General features: G+C 56.8%; 1 long non-coding RNA gene across 1 annotated transcript; it reads right to left on the reverse strand.

Annotated features, from left to right (window-relative positions):
- Positions 1 to 3,631: 3,631 nt before the first annotated feature.
- LOC109279226 (uncharacterized) lies at positions 3,632 to 6,479 on the reverse strand. Its single transcript, XR_002086086.2, has 2 exons — positions 6,013 to 6,479; positions 3,632 to 3,893 (listed from the first exon to the last, which is right to left on the reverse strand). It is a non-coding gene; the product is annotated as an uncharacterized LOC109279226 (long non-coding RNA).
- Between the last annotated feature and the right edge of the window lie 7,681 nt (positions 6,480 to 14,160).

The following is a 14,160-nucleotide window of genomic DNA, read 5'->3' on the forward strand; positions in this document are numbered from 1 at the left end:
GTCCAATGACACCTTGATTTGCAACTTCTGATCTCCAGAACTGTGAAAGAAGACACTTGGGTGGTTTCAGGCCACTCAGGGAGTGCTAATTTTAGGGCAGCAGTAGGAAACCAACACAACCTGTCCCAGGCTCAGGGGTCCAGGCTCTGTGGCTCGAGCGATCACTGTTTCTGCTTAACGAGCACCTTCTGTATGTCACACAGGTGACCCCAATCCCTCGGATCCTCTCACCAATTCGGAGTGCCCTGCCCCACCCCCAGCTGCCCTGTGCTTTAGCCTCTAACAGCCCTCAGGCCTGTTACAGCAGCTTTGACCTTGGGTACAGAGAGCCAGAAGCCACTTCAGGTAGTGACAGACAGATGGCCTTGCCTTGAGTCTGACCAACTCAGAGCAGTAACCCACACTGGAGAGCCCCGCCCCCCCCCCCCAACTCACCTGGCATTGCACTCTGGCTCTGCTCCTCCCCTGCTTTGCCCTGCCCCCTCCTCCCCCATTCCCTCTGGTTCTCCTGGGAGCATGTCTTTAATGGACCCATTGCATGAACCCTAGTCTCAGGGATCGGCCCGAGGAGGCTTCTCTATCTGGTGCCCACAATTATGCCCCGAGGAGGATCGTATACTGAATCTCATTTTGCAAAGAAACTGAGACTCTGACCAGCTCACAACTGTAAGGGGTCAAGCCGGAATCTGGATCCAGACACAGGAGATAGTGCTATTTTTTTTAAATGTCTATTTATTCATGTTTGAGAGAGAGAGAGAGAGAGAGAGCAAGGGGGTGGGGGGGGCAGGTAGAGAGAGAGGGAGACAGAGAATCCTGTTCAGGCTCCACGCTGTCAGCACAGAGCCCAAAGAAGGGCTCGAACTCACAAACTATGAGTTCATGACCTGAGTCGAAATCAAGAGTGGGACTCTCAACTCACTGAGCCACCCAGGTGGCCCGAGACAGTGCTTTTAATCCCTGCATTCTACCACCTCCTGGACGTCCCCTGGGCTCCTCCTCCTCTACCCCTTGGGGATAATCATCTATAATTCCTGGGGGCAGGACGTGATTGGGACAAGGAGCTGGGCTCTATCAGAGATAATCCTCCTGGGTCGCTGCCCATCTCACACTTCCGGCCCCAGCCTAGGTCCCCACAATGGAATAGTGGGGTATGGGGAGGTCTGGACTCTCCAATGTGGATGTCAGAGCCACGGCTCCCAGAGGCCATCCATCGTGGAGAATCACACCGGCTTCACGTTGATTCTTGAGTCAAATCCTGGCGAATCCTGACTTACCCCCTCTCCCCTTGTTTCCTCCTCTGTGAGACGGGGATAATAACCCCGCGGCCAGGATGAGACAAACAACAGACGGGAACTTGGCTAGGACAGAATTGGGCACAGTGGGGGCTCCTTCCTGCTCAGATAATCTCTCTGAGCCTCAGTTTCTTCATTTGTGAAATGGGGATAATGATATTGCAGTGCAGCCATAGCGAAGAACGACTCTATCCCCAGAGCTGCCGTGAAGGTTCCGGAGCACGGACTCTGGAGTCCCAATCCTGGGTGACCTGGGACTAGTCACTTAACCTCTCCGGGCCCCCTTTTCCTCGTCTGCTTAGTAAGAACTGTGTGAGGGAGAACAGGTGGAAGTCCTGCACAAAGTAAGTGTTGTTACCACTGAGTGAAGGGCTTGGCTGGCGCCTGGCGTGTTGTTAGTGCTCAGTAAACGGTGGCCGTCCTGTTATCGGAGCTCCCTGGCCCCTGTAGTGAGGAAGGTCACCTCCACGCACCCCCTGCGGCCCTCTGGCTTCAGGCGCAGGCCCTGCAGGCTGGCTGCTGTGCTCAGGTCAGTTGGATGGGGTTGACTGCACAGAACACGGGCCCTGGGTGTCCCCTCCACCTCTGGGAGCCCGTTCATGCCTCCAGCTCTCCCCGCCAAACGCACCCCTTCCAACCTCTTCTCTCTGCACCTAAGGGCCCCTCCTTCACCCACCTCACTCCCCACCCGCCTCAGCTAATTGGCGATGACTCAGGAGAGAGCCGAGGCCGAGGCTGCGTGGGTGTGCGATCCTTCTCCGACGGACTCCCGGGCTCCTTCTCCTCCCCTGCTGAGGCTCAAATGCCCAGGACAGACAGAGCAGCCCGGGGTTGGACCGACTGCCCAGAGAGGGGGGCGGCTTCGGCCCCTGGCCTCTCCGCAGCCAGCCTGGCCTTATCCTCCCTCCCATCAGGGGAGCCAGCGGCCAGGTCAGAAGCCCCTCATTGCTTCCCGTGCACCCAGGAACCCGGCCGGGCACTGGGCCAACCCGAGCGGGGGCTAGGCCCATCCGTTTTCCAGGCAAATCCGAAACTGGGAAGGGGAGGATTTGGGTCTGAACCCTAACTACCTCCTTTGTTAAACAAAACCAACCCAGAAAACAAACAGAGTGAAAACGTCCAAATGCACCGCATGCAGCTCGGCCGGGCTCAGGTCGTGGGTGGAGTTTAGGCCATGTTGAAAGGGCCCGAAAGTCCCGGGTCTGGGCTATGCCTGGACTCGGGGACACAGCCACACGTCCCCACCCCCGGGACTATCACAGGCTGTGGGGAAGAGAGACCGAAGGGGCTCCAGTTCCACGGAAGGGGCCCGAGGCGCCGTGCCAGGGGAGGGGGCACGCAGCCCCCGGGGTGCCCAGATACACGGTGAGGTCTGGCTGAGGGCGTCCTGCTGCTGAGAGCCACACACCCCCCAGCACACCCCCTTCCCTACGGGACCCCCTTCTACGCTGTGACTTTTGCCAGCTCTCCCCTAAGGGGCAGGGTCCCGCCTTTCCTCTCCTCCTCCCGGAAGCAGCCCCCAGACTCCATGGCTCCCGGGTCCTCTCTCCTCGACCCTGCCCCCCACCCCTCCTTCCCCACCCGAAGTACTCCACCACCCTCCTTGTATCCCTTTCTGTTACCCGAATGTCCCCACTGGTCCCCCCCACCCTCCTCCCCTGCCAACCTAGAGACCCAGCTAGGTGTGCGCCCTGAAGGTGTCGTCATTGCCCTGATGACAGATTGCCCAGTCTTGTTTCGAATTCAAAGAAGCTCGGCTTTAGCAAAAGGGCTAAAACCCTCCGGAGCGTTTAAGCTCAAACACGAGGCTTCAAAGGCATCTCCCGCTAATGAGATTAAATGAGATAACGTGTGCGCACTTTCAGACGGAACCCCCAGACCACCACAGGGAGTCTTTGCTGCCCCTTTGAAGTCAGGCACTTGAGAGGGAAGGTTTGCGGTTTTGCAGGACTTGTGACGCTGGCCGGTGGAAGGGGCCCCCCAGGGACGGGGTGACGCAGCAAGCTGCAGGCATGAGTGTGTCAAGGGCTGTGTGTGTGCGTACATGTGACTGAGAAGCTCCTGCCACATCGCACAGAATCTCATCTCTCCCTCCTCCCCGGGGGTCTCACTCAGCTGCTCTGTCTTGTGGTCACTGTGGTCAACACAATCCCTTCCGGCTTGGCCGGAGCCCCTCACCCTTGGGTCCCCCCAACTGAGCAGAGACTGGTTGTCACTTCTAATATGACTTTGCAGGAAGAACAGGTGAACACCCAATTGTATTTATGCTGGCTGTCTGGCCTATAGTTCTCTCTTAAAGCCAGATTTCCCCTTCCAAGAGACTCCAAGGAAACAGCAAAAACATTTTTGCACCTCTGATTCTCTACTTAGGATAGCCACACAGACACATAAGTGTCCATCTGGGCACACGGGGATTCTTCTGGACAATCTCTGCTGACTCAGGGCCAACTGTGGTCCCTAGGCATCGAGCTGGGGGAAGGGCACTCCATATCTCCTTTCTCCTACCCTGTTCAGGCACTGCGCTGGGAGCTTCTCATTGTTAACTTACTCATTCCGAGCAATGGCGGTGGACACAGAGTCCGGAAAGGTCAAGTTCCTTGTCTAAGGTCACAGAGTTAGAAAAAACAGCTTCAGTTATTTAATGGATTCTCTGCTGGGCTGAAAGCCAATCCGCATTATATATGTGATATCACTGGACCCTTCCAAAGCACAGCAAAAGTTTAGGTGCTAGTAACTAATTAATACTGTTCCCCTTTTAGAGATGAAGAAACGGATACACAGAGAAGGGAAGTGATTTGTCCACTGGGACGCTTCTAGCTTTCCGAGGGCTTTGCCCCAGGGACGACAGTAAATTTAAGGATTTGCAAGGGCTCAGGTTCAATGTAGGCAAGAAGCAGGTGCCTGTGGGCGTGGCCCAGAGCCCAACTCCATCAGTGTCCCGGCCGGGCCACGGTCCCATCTCTTGGACTCAGCGGGAGAAGGAGCTGGGCATGCTGGGGTTCTGCTAGGCCTCTGCCACTGCCCCTCCCCCGTCCTCCTCCAGCAGCCCCTGAGTTCTCCTGCCCTGACCCAGGAGAACCTCAGCCGAGTTCCTGGGTCACCCCCTCGGACTTGGGGCAGCCCTTCCTCCTGGTGCCCAGTCCCCAGGGACCCTACTTTTTCTAGCCCCCTCTGTACTGTCTGCTCCAGCAGTGGACTGGCGGGACCCCCAGGCTTTAATCCTGTGTGACTCCAAATACGTTAACTCACCTTTCTGAGCCTATCTACCTCCTAAGATGCAACTATGCACCTGCTACTACTCCCCCCGCCCCCAAAGGCGACGTAAAGCTTTCCTTACCCCACACCTCCTTTGCTGTTTCTCATTTTTCATTTTCAGGGAGCGCTATTTATACAGTTCTTAGTCTGTGCCAGGCACGGTTGTAAGCACTTCTATTGCTAATTTAATCGTCATAACTATCCTGTGAGGGAGGCACCCTCATCCTCTTATTTTACAGAGGGGCGCTCGGGGGGCACAGAAAGGGTTACAGAATTCGCCCAAGGTCACACGGCTTTTTTAAACAAAGGGAAATATAATTGACATATAACAGTATCTTGCACACAGCTTTTAAGAGGCAGAGGCAGGAATCCGTCCCAGGCAGCCTGGCCCCAGGGTTCACGCTCTTAACTTCCTCTTCTATGCTGACATAGGGTGTATAAAGCATTTTAGTATAAAACTCAACCGAAAGGAAACGCTTTTAATAAGCAATAACGGTCATTACCACGTGGCCTCAAACGGGCCTCTGTGTTTTTTGTCCCTGCAGTGGACCGGTGATACCCCCCCTGGCAGCATTCGGCAGAATAATGGGGGTGAAATGCCCATCACAGATCCTAACACAGAGCTAGCCATGGGCTCTCGGTGGTCCTCCTCTCTGGAAGGTGCAGGTGGAGAGGGGTCGGGAGTGACTTTAGTTAGACACATCCGCTGAGCCAGCAAGAGAAGGTGTAGAAATACCACCAGCGTTGGGGGGATGGAGGAGGGGCCCGGGCGAGGCAGCAGGTGGCTTAGCAGGTGCCCAAAAGCACAGGGGTCTCTGGGGGTCCAGGTGGGGAGAATCAGAAAGAAGGATGTGAACACTCATGGGCCAGCTAATCTTGCCAACGGCCCTGAGAAAACAAGAGTCTCAGACAAGGGCAGAGGTTGAGAAAAGAGTGAGTCCATTACAGGCCTGGGTGGTTTGGGCTTGGGTATCAGGAGGCAACGGGCTGTGACCCCAGGATGGTTTTGTGGTTCCCCATCAGACTGCCCTTCAGCGGGATGAAGGGCGTCAGCTACAGAGTCAAGGTCCAGGTAAGGAGTAACTGTTTCCTACAAAGGTGCAGCGAGCTGGGGCCCTGGGCTGAGGAAGGAGGAGGGGCCTTGTTAGGAAAGGGACAGCAGGTGGAGTGAACCAGCAGCGGGGCGGGGGGCTCTGTCCTGGGAGGGGGCAGGGCCCAGCCGGGTATGGGGTGGGGGGGACAGATCCCCTCCCAGAAGACTCTCCCCACGTACAGGTCTCAGAGTCACCTGCCCTGGAACCTGTGGCTAGAGGGTGACAGGACCCGTCTCCGGGGAGGCTGTCGGCTCTTTTCAGAGGCAGGAAAGCCACTTCCTGGGGGCCCAACTGTGCCCTTTGAAACACCAGGCCAGACCCAGCAGCCTCTGTCCTCACTTTAAACCAGAGGAGGGCCGCAGTGGACTCACCGGGAGGAGCCATGACCCTGAGAGGGCAGATTCGTTTTTCTGGAAAGCCTCTTCCCAGCTTTTCCATTTCCCCCGGTGGCAGCGACAGCCCAGCCCGAGTCCAGCGGCCCCCCGAGTGAGGTCAGCACAGTGATGAGGTCCGACCTCAGTCAGTGTTGCCATGGGGACGCTTCGGGTGCCACTGCCACCTGCTGAGCAACACCTTTCTTCCAGAAGGAGTGGGAGGGGACAGTGACTGATGCGGACCATGTGTCACCCTGCTCTCGGCTGCCAGGGTTGTTTCTCCCCAGACACGTATTGCCACGCGCGGGGCGGGCCAGGGGACGTTCGCGGGGCCTGCTGGCTGCGCTGTGTGTGTCCGCGTGTTTGGGGCGCGGGGAGAGGCACTTGGGAGAGCCCCCGGGGTGCCTCATTTTCCTCTCTCCCTGCGCCAGGCTGGGATGCTGATCACTGTGCTCCTGGTGGACCCAGACTGACATTTACAGCAACCTGCTGTATATGTCTCCATAGCAACCAGCTGTGACATCACAAGGCACCTACAGACCCTTTCCCCGGGACAGAGGAAGCGTGACTACTCATTTAGGGGCAGAAAACGCTCCTGAGGCCCCTCACGTGGTAGGGGAAGTGGGCGTAGAAGGGCGAAGCGGGAGAGGGTCTCTCCCCAGAAATACCAGGTTTTTCTGCGAGCTGCCAACCGAGCCTTCTCTGGAGGTGTGAGTGGAGCCTGAATGAAGTCTCCCTCCCCCACTTGTTCCCCTCTCTCATCCCTTCAAAATTACATCTCAGTGTCTTCAACCGTAAAATGGGGATAATAGAAGTCACTCTTCATTGAGGGATTATTATGTGCCAGGCGCTGTGGGCTTTCTCAGTTGCCTCGTGACAACCCGGTAAAGCGTGTTTTCCTTTTAGAACTCTCCCTTTTGTAAGTGGAGGAAAATGACACACAGAGAAAGGATTTGAACCCAGTCTGGCTCGAGAGCGTACCCACAGCCTCCCTGGCGCTCAGCGGCACCTCTGTTTCCAGCCGTGCTGGGCCAAACAGTTCCACGCGGGCTTCAACTCACTTTGCGCTGCCGGCGTCTTGCCTCATGCGAGCACAAGGCCTTTTTCTTTTTCTGCCCTGGGGCTTGTGCAGTGCCCAACACGGACTGCCGGCAGGAGCATGCTCAGCATGGGGACGTGCTGGGGGCAGTTAGCTTCCACTGGGCCAACAACCTCTCACCCGTGGGGCGTGGGAGCCGGTGGAGGGATGCTTCCGTCAATCTTTCATCTGGCTGAACAAGCCCAAGGATCCTTCTGTACACCGTTCAGAGGGGCCTGGAGGCACTGAGTCCCAGTCACCCGCGGCACTGACCTAAAGATGCTCTGTGATGTTGGCTTTTTTCAGTTGTGTCGGTCCCCTGTTTCTGCTCCCTGGGATCACCTCTAAAATAAATTGCCTGCACACACGTCCTTGCGTCAGGTTCCCCTGATGAGGGAACTCCAGGCCAAGGCCGTTGGCGACAGAGTCGTGCTAAGAGCAACACCACAGAGTGGCATTCTGGAACTGGAAGCCATGGTGAGGGGCAGTGAGGACCCTGTTGTGGTGGGACGGGAGATGGTGACAAGCTTTAGCATAAGAACGACATGGGGACAGCGGTAATTATAAGGGTTGTGGGGTCGGCTGGCTTCTGTTAACGGCTCTCATAGTCTTAAAGAAAGAAAATATCACGCTCAGATCTGTCACATGTCATTTCTGGGCCCGTCACGAAGACCCAAATCCAATAAAGCACTGTTTAAAGAGACCCCCTCCTCCTGCAGCCAGAGGGAACCTGGTACCAAAAATCAGGCTCAGGATTGAACTGGAGGGATGGCAGGGCCCCAAAGGGGCCAAAATCCCAGCCTAAACAGACCTACGCAGGGTCAGGCCCAGGCTGGGGACGGAGTGGGACCCTGAGACCTGAGCTGGGGACACATGTGGGTGAAGGATTTTGAGGACCTTGGAGGCCCAGACACGTCTAAAACGTTGTGCACTGAACTCCCACAACTCAGCAAAGCACTTGTGGGCCAGTTGGGGCGAGGGGCCAGGTCCGGGCTGCCTCCAGGAAAGGCCGCCGTGTTCCCCCCTTTCCCTGTCGCCTGTTCAGGGCCAGACTGAGAAACCCCAGCCCCTGCTGGGTCACGTGCAAGTTCACCAGGTCCGCAGCTCGCCTCATTTCCAATGAGCACGGGATTAATCGTATCTTGAGCAGAAAGACAAACTGGCAAGATGGGGACTGGCCTGGGCTGAGACGCAGCTAGATGTGGGTTCTAATCCCACTCGGGGCCCAGGCAGGCCCTGTCAGCGCCGTCCATTATTGGGACACTTAGAGAAACTCATGGGTCCAAGAGGCACAGTCAGGGACTGAGTAGGTATTTATGCCGGGCCCTGTAGACACGGGGCTGCAGCCGTAAAACGGTTCTTGCCTCTCTCTCCAAAGCACAGTCCGGTGGGGAAGACAGGCGCGCGTAAAACAAACCAACTCCCAGTAACGAGTGCTGTTTGGGATTTCACTACACGCCCGGCTTTGTGCGGAGCTCTTCCACTGCCAAGGATCACAAGACTCTTCCTCAAAACGTCCCCAAGATGTCCCGCCCGCCTTTTACAAAGGGGGACAAGGTGGCAGCGACCTTACTCTGAAGCACGTGCACTGCGCTCGTACATGACCTACTTAGAGCAAGACAGCCTCAGCAGAAGACCCGTGTGGCCCGATGGGGAGATCCGGGAAAGCCCGCCAGACTGATCACAAGGCAATCCGCACGGCCAAAGAGCGCCATCAGGGGCGCCTGGGTGGCTCAGTTGGCTAAGCGTCCGACTTGGGCTCTGGTGACTATCTCGTGGCTCAGGAGTTCGAGCCCCCGCATCGGGCTCTCGGCTGTCAGCGCAGGGCCCGCTTCAGTTCCTGCCTCCCTCTCTCTCTCTGCCCCTCCCCAGCTTGTGCTTTCTCTCTGTCTCAAAAATAATCACCAAGAAAACAAACAAACAAATAAAAAAGAGCAGAAGAAACGTCATCCGTGGTTAGGTTATTATTAAGCATCTGTAGTGAGGGCTCACATTTTCGGAAATGACTCGAAAAGCCACAGATCAAAAACCAGCATGAACTCAGGCCACTGCCCTGTACTCAGGCAGACAGGGAGCAGCCCCTGACCTCGGCAGCTGACCTCTGGGCTCCAGAGCCCCAGTTCTGCCCCCAGAATCTGGGGAGACCCAACACTCCAGTCTCAGCGTTTCCCCCTTTCAAAGCCTTTCTGACGAGCGAGCCCTGGAGGATGGGGGTCCCCGTTGAGACGTGCTCTGGCCCGGGGGGAGGTGGGGCTGTACTCGCTGGGCCCCAGAGTTTGGAACCAGAGAAACCCATGCAAGCTGGGTTCAGCAAACAGCGGGGACTTATCTATGAGGTTTCAGGATTGTCCACCCTGGGCTGGCAGGAAGGGCCAGGTCTGGGGAGACTGGAGGTGGGGCCGGGGGCCACCGGCGCTGGCTCTCTCTCCTCGTCCGGGCGCCGCTCTGCCAGCTGGCTTCGTTCTACTCTCTCTCTTTGCCAAGCGGGGCCTTCTATTCCTCGGAGGCCGTGGCTGCCCCGAGCAACTGAGTCCACTCTTCTGGCTCTGGCCCAGCCACGGGAGAGGCCAAATGGCTGGGTCCTTCCCTCTCCTCCCCTTCCCAGATCCAAATGCTTGGGGGAGAGAATGGACGGGCCAGACTGGGTCACATAGCCAACTGTCTAATCACCACAGCCAGGGCGCGGGGAAGAAGTATGGTACGGAGAGGTCTTTGGCTCCCCCAAAGCAGCCACGGCCGGCGGCCTACCTCGGCGTCCCCCTCTCATCGTCTCTCCTCCCCACCCTCGCCCCTGCCGAACGCCCGCGCCTCCTTAACGTTCCACTGACCCCCCGTCTCAAGCAATCTGTAAGGCACCAGCGAAAGCTCCGCCCCAACATGATATTTTCACCCTTAGGATTATCATCATTGTCTACTATCTGTTGAGGTTTTCCTATACTCCAGGCACTGCCCTCACTACCTCATTTAATCTTTACAATGACGCTGCGAAGCAGACACCTTTATTTTGGTAATAATGAGCCAAGAATAAGAATAAGAAGCCGAAGGACAGAAAGGTGAAGCCACGTGCCGGTGTCGCCCTGGAGTAGCAGGGCTGGGGTTGAAGCTCAGAGCCTGCATGCGCGGCCCCTCCCTGGAGGCTGCCGGGATGCGGAGCAGTGAAGCTTCTGGTTCGTTAGGCAGGCCCGCCCCTGCCCGACGAGAATCTCAGGGCCAGGACTGATAATGTGAGGCTGTGGCCTGGCTGGAGGGGATCGCAAGAGAGGGACCATGGGTTTCCTGGACGGGGCGAACTTGGGTCTCAGAGGATGAGTCAGATCTGGACGGCAGAGGGGCAGTCGGGAGGGAGGGTTGGGGAAGGGCCGTGGGGAGCCGGCTGGGTGGCCTGGGCTGACTGCAGAGCCAAGTCAGGAGCCGACGCTTGGGTGGGTGGGCAGGGAACAGGTCCCGGCGGGTCTTACTTCCTGCTCCCCCCCTGTGAAGCACACGTAGCTGCTCCTGGCACTGGCTGCGTTGAGTTGGCCTGAAATAGCAAGTAAAGGTGACCCAGAGCAGGAGGAAAGCGGTTTTAGGCCGCTGTGGCCAAACGGGACCAAATCCTCCCACGTCTGTGCCTGTAGGTTTCTCTCCGGGCAGGTAGGTCCCCCGCAAGTCAGCGATGGTGACAAGAATCACTCTGCCTCATTTCCAGAGGAAGAAACCAAAGCACAGAGAGGTGGGGCGAGTTGTCCAATGTCACACAGCAAGTGGAGACTCAAACGCAGTCAGTGGTCCTTGCTGCAAACCCAAGAGGCCCGGGAGGAAGGGTTTCGGGTCAAACCTGGAGACGGGTTTCCCGTGTCTAGAAGAGATCATGGGGTCCACACAGAACTGTGTTTGAATCCTGGCTCTGTCACTGCCTAGGTGAGGACGATGGCAGTGCCTCAGAGAGCCCTTCAGAGGCTTGGTCAGTGGATGCACGTGACCATCACGGCGAGGAAGCGCCCGATAACTGCGAGCGTTGTTTCCTACCGTCAAGGTTGCCAACGTCGCTAAACCTATGGGCCTCGATTTCCTCAACTGCCAAAGAGGGGTGATGTCCGAGAGGTGTCCTGAACAAGGCAATCGGGAAGATCAAACAAGAAAACACGCTCAGGTCCTCCGTATCCCGGTGCCTGGCTTCACATGCGTTCTTTCCTTCCTCTCTCATGTCAAATCTACGCTTGTAGCTTAAGTGACGTGCCGGTCTAAGAAAAGCACCGCTTGTGAACTTGAACGCACAGGCGTGCGCTGAGGAAGCATAAAGCACTTTCCCTCTCTCCCCGGTGACAGAGCCCCCACGGGCTTCGGGGTAAAACAGTCGTGTGCTGAGTGGGTGTACTTTTGCTGCCAGAGGGATGGTACTAGATCCTGCTTCCAGGATTCTCTCGGGGCCTGGAGATTGCAGTTAATGGGGCAGCGGCACCCAGGGCTGGCCACACATCTGGGCAGTTGGGATCTACCTGCAAGGAGATCCTTTTGGTTGGGTGAACCAGGGGTGAGGCAGAATGTTCTGGGTTACCGGACAGGGATAACATTCCTCTCCCAAAGACCGAGCAACAGATCGGAACCCCACCCCCACCCCCACCATTTTTTTTTTTCTTTTTAAACAAACCACCAATTAACGAGTACTTATTATGTCCCGGGCACCGTGCCACACAGTTTACATCAATCCTCTGCGCAGCCTTGGGCAAATTACTTAACATCTCTGGGCTTCATTCTCCTCACCTGTGCAATGGCCTTCACGATGTGCCTGCCTCCTAGGATTCCGATGTGGTTTAAATGAGCTCATACAATACAGTCGCGGTCTCAGCGAATGTTAGCTGGACGTGGGTACGAATGATGTACGTTCGTCAGTTTAAACTTCACGCTGACCCTGAAAGGCAGGAACGATTGTCCTCTTCCTCATCTCACTCCTGGTTGTGGGGTGAGGGCGGCGGGGGGAGGGGGGGCAAGGGGGGGAGGCTGGAAAAGGAAAACCCAGACACGAAATTAGTGGCTCCCGAGTGCTGACCTGACCACAGGCAAGTGCGTGTAGACGACATGTGATACATCAGGTCCCTGGGCCTGAGTCCACAGAGCGTGGCTCCATGAGTTCAGGATGAGCCAGCCCAGGGACGCATTTGCAGTGTAGCATCCCAGGCGATTCAGAGGTGGGGACCTGGGTCAGGTGATTCGGCCAAGGTCCCCCAGCCAGTCATGGGCAGAGGCAGGATTTGACCGCAGAGGTGGGTCCCTGAACTAGCATTGTTTGCACAAACAACATCTCCCCCTCTCCTCTGCCCCCTAGGGCTTGGGGCGGTCTCCCCCCACCCTCTGTCCAGGGAGGAAGGCTGGGGGCGCTCTCTTGAGCACGGTCCTCTAAGCAACCATTTCAGGCCACCCCCATGCATTGCGGCTTCCTTTCCCCCAAGCCACCCGAGCCACCACAGCGCTTTGTGGATTCTGGAAGTTCTCACCAACAGCCAGGGGCACGCGCCCCGTTGGCTCTCCCCCCAGACTTCCTCTCCAGGGCTGGTCCCCGCCCTCTGGTGCCACCGGGCATTCAGGGAGCCTCTGGCAAACTTCAGGAGCTGCCAGAGCATTTAGTTACTTTGATCATTTTATTAATAAACGCATGCTGGTGCCAACATCATGGAAGCTGCTGCCTGGGAACAGGGGTGGGAACGTGCTCTGGGGAGTTTTCTGGCTGGATGCTGGCGACATGGGAAGCAGACAGGGATCTACGGGGAGAAGGGAGGCGGGCAGCCGGATGGCCCAATTTAGGGCCTCTCAGGGCATTCAAGGACCTCTGGGGGTTGTGAAGACCTTTTTGGGGAAAGGATTGTCGAGAGGAACGAGATGTGAAGGAGCCTGGTGCCCTGACCCTCCAGCCAGAGGACTCAGAGCCACTTGGGGCTGGGAGACTTGCTTGGCCCGCAGCCAGACGCAACCTCCGTCCCGGGCCAGCCAGCCCCCCGGTGTATGGGGAGGGACAGGCTAAGTGGCAGCCTGCCGACGACCTTAAACCCCAAAGCAACGGGAGGGGCAGCGAGGCACCTGCCCCAGAGGGGCTGGCGGCCTGATGCTGGGCTCCGTAGGAGAGAGTCCCGATCACATGTAGGAAGTGCAGGGCGCCCAGGGCCAGGCGCACAGCAGACCCTCCGTACCCACGGTGAGCATTATCAGCACCTTTGCAGGATGTGGTGAAGAGAAATACTCAGAAATGATGTGCCCAAGAAGCACAGGCCAGAAAAGTGGGTCTTTGTGTAGAAGTCACTGGCAGGCAACCTCGCAGGGGGCGAGCTCCAGGCACCCAGGGCTCAGCCCCGGGTGCAGGCACCAGAAAAGCCCTCTCTTCCAGCCAGGATGTGTGTTCTCTTCTATTACTGGCCAGTGAGTAAATAATTGGAAAGCCTTGCCAGGATCCGCCGTTTACCCTTTAAGGGAATGAACTTGGGTTTCATCTGGGGAGTTAAAAAAAAAAAAAAAAAGCCTCCCCAGACAAGAGCCTGGATTGGGGGAGAGTGTTTCTCCCAGTCTCCATCCTGGAGTGAGCTAGACAGAGGGAGTGGATGGGGTGGGAACCTGAGGACTCCCAGGAGACGCTCCCCTCCCCTCCCCCACGGCAGGCACCTCCCGGACAGTCACCTCACGCAGGAAGCCAGCACCGCACAGGCAGGCGTCTTCACTCAGTGGCGCCCAGGCGCTTGGGACACTATGTGTAAATGCATTTATTCAGGATACACTTTACCCAATCTATATATTAATATGATCATTCCTTCACAACTAATAAGCCTATATTATGACGTAACATATTATGAATGTTATCAAACACACACACATATGAATGAAACAGGAAATTACATTAGAGTATAAAATAGTATTTAAAATTTTTTTTCAGTGTTTATTTATTTTCGAGAAAGAGGCGCATGCATGAGCTGGGGAGGGGCAGAGAGAGAGGGAGAGACAGAGAGAATCCCAAGCAGGCTCCGCTCTGCCAGCACGGACCCCGACTCGGGGCTCAATGTCACAAGCCACGAGATCATGACCTGAGCCAGAGTCGGAGGCTC

The sequence above is a fragment of the Panthera pardus genome, unplaced genomic scaffold, assembly GCF_024362965.1.
Source record: "Panthera pardus isolate Hobbes unplaced genomic scaffold, ASM2436296v1 HiC_scaffold_12, whole genome shotgun sequence".
NCBI lineage: Eukaryota > Metazoa > Chordata > Mammalia > Carnivora > Felidae > Panthera > Panthera pardus.